This window comes from Capsicum annuum, chromosome 5, assembly GCF_002878395.1.
Source record: "Capsicum annuum cultivar UCD-10X-F1 chromosome 5, UCD10Xv1.1, whole genome shotgun sequence".
Classification (NCBI taxonomy): Eukaryota; Viridiplantae; Streptophyta; class Magnoliopsida; order Solanales; family Solanaceae; genus Capsicum; species Capsicum annuum.
Genome location: NC_061115.1, coordinates 179158859 through 179164503, shown reverse-complemented (window position 1 = coordinate 179164503; position 5645 = coordinate 179158859).

Below are 5645 nucleotides of genomic sequence, written 5' to 3'. Positions count from 1 at the left end.
CATAGTCTAAGTGAAATAGACTAAGGCTGCAGAAATGTAAACCACTCAAATAGATTTATAGGAAACAAGTTCCCAACCTTTTATTGTCTCTCAGAATAAAAAAGGATAATGTCACACCAATTGTACTAAGCTATACAACACTCTCTACCTTATACAATCTCAAGCAACAGTATAAATAAACTGCACATGGGTAATTATATCATTTACAACCAACGACACCTGGCAGCATGTCATTGGACATGGCTGCATACTTATCATATTACTCAACAACATGATCTATGTATTTAGATATATTTTTTAAAATCACACATATTTACAACATTCAAAATTAAAACATAGCAACTGCCCCGTGTGACAAGCACATGGGCAGCCTTGCTGCTTTAGCTAATTTTTCCAATGTTTAGTACTTAGCCAATTTCCAGCTTTCCAATACTTGCCCATTTCATCTTTGTTTTGTCATGCTTCTCATCTATGCCTTTCCTTGCTATCATCATTCCTTGCCTGTTCTATGTCACTGCCCGCGCCATACTGATGTCTTGGCCATGTCACAGCCTAGGCCATGCCACCACTGCCTATGGTGTGACACTGTCTCACCCATGCCAATGCCCACAATTATGTCACGCCATCACCTATGTCATGCTAGTGCTATGTCATAGCTATGTCACTGCCTGTATAGGTGCCATGTGCCTGTCGTCGCCTCAGGTGCTTAAGGTTACCTGGTCATCACTCCTGTCACCTTAGTCATAATCAGCTGCCTGATATCTCATAGCCATCACTGCATCACATTGCTTGCCTTAGAACATATCAAGGGCAATGTGCACCCTGACATGGCTTGTTAGCCATAATGTCTTCGATTGAGGATCTAAAAATGCACCCCCACCAGATGAACTCGATGCCCTCATTGAGGTTGTTTTGAGGGAGTCCTCAATCTACTTGTCGAACTACCATAAATTCCAAGCCTTCTTCTGAACAACATCTTCTTTGGTTGAGCCCTTCTATTAAATCAGAAATTTTGTCATTGTATTTTTTTTGTTGTTCAGCATGATCTGATGATCAAGTATCTTGACTATCTTTGTCTTATAATGCTTAGAAATTAATGGAGGATCCCTCTTGGACTTGTTCCTGCCCGGGTCTTCAGCATCTTCATTATACCTTTTCAAAAAACTAGCATGAAAGGTAGGGTAAATCTTTTAACCTTTCTGGAAAGTTCAACTTGTAAGCGAACTCCCTAATCTTCTAAACAACTTCAAACGGTTCATGATACCTTGGGATCAGTCCCCTATGCGTTTTCTTACTCATAATCTATTTCCAAATTTTTGGAGTGAGCTTTAAAAGAACTTTGCCTCCCACACTAAACTTCACCGCACGCTTATGATGATCAGCATACTTTTTCATGCATTTCTGGGCCTTTCTCAAGCTGTCTTATGCGTCAATAAACATCTTATCCTTTCTTTTACAAAGTTCTAAGCAGCAAGTCAACTGTCCTAACTATTCAGTGTCACTACCTCCAAATGTGTCTTAGGCTGTATGCCTAAGAAAAGTTCAAACGGGCTCTTTTTTGTTGTAGACAACCTGTCCAGATTTTAGAAAAACTGCACTGTATCCAACAAGTCTGCCCAATTCCATTGGTTTTCTGTCACATAGTTCCTTAAGTATTCTTCTAGAAATTGATTTTTCCTTTTAGTTTGGCCATCAATTTGCGGATGATTTACTGTGGAAAACTTTAGATCAGCCCCCATTATACTAAACAATCTATTACAGAAACGACCAGTGAACCAGACATCTCTATCACTCACGATATCACTTGGCAAACTGAAGTGCTTCACCACATTCTTATATAATAATCATGCAGAAACTTCTGATGAGCAAGTAATTGGGGCATAAAAAAATAGCATACTTTGAGAACCTGTCAACCACCACCATTATGGATGCATTTCTATCCACCTTAGGAAATCCATATATGAAGTCCATAGTGATAGATAACCATGTCCTTTCAGGATTAGAAAGAGGCTGCAACAAGCCCGCCTCCTTCATACGTTTAATCTTATCCTTTTGACACACATCATAAGTCTTAACATATGCCTTAATGTCGTCTTCTTTCTTTGGAAAAAAATATACACGGGACAGCAAAGCTAGCATCCGTTCGACACCTGGATAACCAACCCATGGAGTGTCATGCGCTTCCTTCATCATGTCTTTATGTAGTCTACTACCCTGAGGTACCAAGATTCTCCCCCCTTAAAGTAAAGGAGATTATCCTTGATCTAATACCTTTGAATGGTCCCGTCTTTCACTTGACCCATCCACTTGATACAGAGTGGGTCATTTGTACCACAAAATTTAATTCTGTTAAAAAAATTAGTTTCAAGTCTAGAAATAGAGTATACTGCAGCAAATACCTCTTTCCGACTTAGTGCATCCACAACCTGGTTGTGCTTTCCTAAATTGCACTCCCACATGAAGTCATACTCAGCCAGAAAATCTTGCTAATATGCTTGCTTTGGACTCAACTTTTTCTGCGTCTTAAAGAATGTGTTTGCAACATTGTCTGTCCGCATCACAAATCAAGTGCCCAACAAGTACACCCTCCATGTATGTAAACAATGCACTACTACTACCATCTCCATTTCTTGGGGTGAATATCTTTGCTCAACATCACTCAGTTTCTGACTTTCAAAGGCAAAATGATGGCCTTCTGACACCAACATGCCTCTAACAATCTTGTCTGACCCACCAGTGTGTACTTTAATGGTAACTCAATGTCTGGCAGCTTTAAAATGGGCTCTAATGTAATAACTTCCATTAACGTCTAAAATATTGCATCACACTTGTCAGACCACACCCACTTGACATTGCTACTTTCTTAGAGTAACCTGCAATAAACTTCCGATAGCAGTTAGCCAGCCCCAAGAATGATCTCATTTCTTAGACACCGCTAGGCACTTGCCATTCAACAATTGCTTGCACCTTCTTCGGATCTATCGTCACTTGGTTTTGACTAACTAAATGCCCAAGAAACTTCACTTCCTTTATAGAAAACTCGCACTTTTCCATTTATACATAAATTTTACACTCCCTCAAGTGGGACAATACTAACTTTAAATGTTCTAAATGTTCATCATGGGAGTAGATATAAATGACTATGTCATCTAGAAATACCACCACAAAATTTTCTAGGTAATCAAACAACACATTATTCATCAAGGTGCAGAAAGTTATCAGGGAAGCTGTCAACCCAAACAGTATAATAAGAAACTCATATGAACCATACCTTTTCACACATAAGGTTTTTGATTCATCACCCTCTACTATTCAAACCTGCCAATACCCTCATCATAGATTAGGTTTAGTGAACTAGGATGCCTTGCTTAGCCTGTACATGAGGTCCTACACTAGGGAAACAGGATATTTGTTCATCACAGTCACTTTATTCAATGCCATATAGTCCACACATATCCTCATTGAACCATCCTACTTCTTTCGGAACAAAATAGTAGCACTGTAACTAGCCTTAGAAGGATAAATCAAGCCTATATCCTGTAATTCATTCAATTGTTTTTTAAGTTCAGCCAATTCTTTGGTAGCCATTCTATAAGGAGCCTGTGTAGGGAAAATATAACCTAGCAACAACTCTATCTTGGGGGTGAATGTCCCTCCTTGGTGGTAACTCTTTAGGAAATTTAGGAGGCATCACATCAGCATATTACTTCAGTACTTCAGCAACACAATCTGGCACCTCCACCATCATATCTGGCTTCAATTCAATTATGGCGGCAAGAAAAGTTTCATTACCTTTCTTCAATTCTTACTCAACTAAAACAGCAGAAATTATAGGGCCTTTGTAATTCACTTTCTTACCTTCTCCATAAGGATGGGCAGCCTTGATGAAACTTGGATTAGCTTCATCTATGATCATCACTCCGCCTAAGTAAGGAAAAGAAACAAAGCAAAACTTTCTAGGGAAATCTATCCCTAGAATGATTTCAAAATTACCGAATGGCATAGCCATTGAGGTATGCTTCCCCATCACACTTCCAACCACCATCTGCACATCATAAACCATTCCTATAGTGTCTTGTGCCTTGGAACTCACCATCTGGACAAAGGATGGAATTTTCTTCAACTTTAGTCCATATTTTGTGGCAACTTTGGCATCCATAAAAGTATGAGTGGCCCCGGTATCTACCATTACCATCATACGATTGCCTTCAACTTTCATATCTAGGTGAATTAAAGCAGCATGAGGATTAAAGGACTTTGAGGATTAGCCTACAACATTCAACAAACTTATATGATTAAGTAAAAAACCCAAAGGATTCACATAAGCAGTAAAAAATTCATCACCCTTACATTGATTAACATTTCCAGAAAGCATAGCATTCATTCTTTCATGATTGGGACAATTCTTGGCCAAATGCGGTCCAACACAAGTTCAACAGTCTTTAGTATTCCCATCTTTCCCCTTGTTCTTGGTGTTTCCAACATTCATTGGGGCCTTTCCCTTCTCACCCTTGTTATTTTGTCAATCCTTCTTCCCTTCTCCTTTCTTCTAATCCTTTTTCTTAGACTTTGAAGAAGTGGGAATGTTAGAACCAAAATGAGTTGAGCAAATATCTACCAATGAGTCAATGGCAACAATTACACTAGGAATGTCTTTAACATTATGCCTCCTCAATTCAATTTGGGCCCATGCCTAAATCCCTAAGATGAAGTTATATAACTTGTCTTCATCAAACATATTTTGAATGTCCAAAATAAACGAAGTAAATTCCTTAATATAGTCCCAAATTGATCCATTCTGCCTAAGCCTTTTCAATCGGTCTCTGGCAATCCATGAGGCATTGCTAAAAATAAATTGGTCCATCGTTTGCTTCTTCAACTTTTACCAAGCATCAATTTTGGGTTGGCAAAAACATTCATCATCCGCATTCTGAATGCTCCACCATAATTTGTCATCACCCGTCAAGTACATCGTGCTGATTTTCAACTTGACTTTCTTAATAACTCGAGCAGTACAGAAATATTGCTCCATGTCCCACAAGAAATTTTATAATTCCATGGAACTTCTACTACCACCAAAAGGTTTGGGTTGAGGAATTTTGACTTTAGAACTGCCTTCATAAAATTTCCCAGACACAGCCACAACACATCGTATCACCAACATCTTTGCCTGCAAATTTTCCATCACCTTGCCTTAGTCTTGCACCAGCAATGTTAAGGCCTCGCATGAATTCAGAAATTTCTCTAATTATTTATTATACTTGGTACTTAGCAGTGCCAGTTCTACCTTTAAGGCTTTGATATGGGTAATCCAATCCACTATGCCTTTAGTTTGTTCGAGTTCATCAGTAATGCCTATGAAGTTCTAAACTAGTGTAACATCGTTGTTTAGTTGAGCCACACTCACAATTTTTATACAATATTGCTTTGATACCAGTTGAGACAGGGGCATTTTTTTTGGAAAACCACTGGTTGGCAGTTGCACAACACTGTGCAACTTCAGCCCCACATACACTGCACAGTCTAAGTGAAATAGACTAAAGTAACAGAAACGTAAAAAACTCAAATAGAGTTACAAGAAATATGTTACCAACCTTTTATTATCTCTTAGAATCAAAAAAGATAAAGTCACATGAATTGTACAA